Below are 381 nucleotides of genomic sequence, written 5' to 3'. Positions count from 1 at the left end.
CTTGAGCTAGTTTCAGGGACAAATGGTAAACTGCAGTGTAATGTTCTGTTGTTGGGTTTGTTACTATCAATTTTGTTCATGAGTTGAGTTTTGTTGTGAATTTTGGAGAGTTTTTCAACAATAGCTGGTGGAAATTTGTTGGTGTAAATGAAGGAATGCTTTATGTGGTTGATTTCTTCATCTGTGTAGTCCATTGAACTGTGTCTTGTGGCTGTGTTTATGAGGTATTTCAGTGTACAGATTTTTTGAGTGAAATCATGAGCAGAATTCCAGGGGATCTAGAGGCCAGTGTGTATGTTCTTCCACTGAATTTTGGTTTTAAACTGTGTGTCTGATCTAATAATGTTGAGGTTAAGAAAAGATAACTGTTTATTGTTTTCG

Source organism: Limulus polyphemus, unplaced genomic scaffold (genome assembly GCF_000517525.1).
Source record: "Limulus polyphemus unplaced genomic scaffold, Limulus_polyphemus-2.1.2 Scaffold1486, whole genome shotgun sequence".
Classification (NCBI taxonomy): domain Eukaryota; kingdom Metazoa; phylum Arthropoda; class Merostomata; order Xiphosura; family Limulidae; genus Limulus; species Limulus polyphemus.
The sequence above is the reverse complement of the archived record's forward strand: the minus strand, read 5'-3'. Positions refer to the sequence as shown.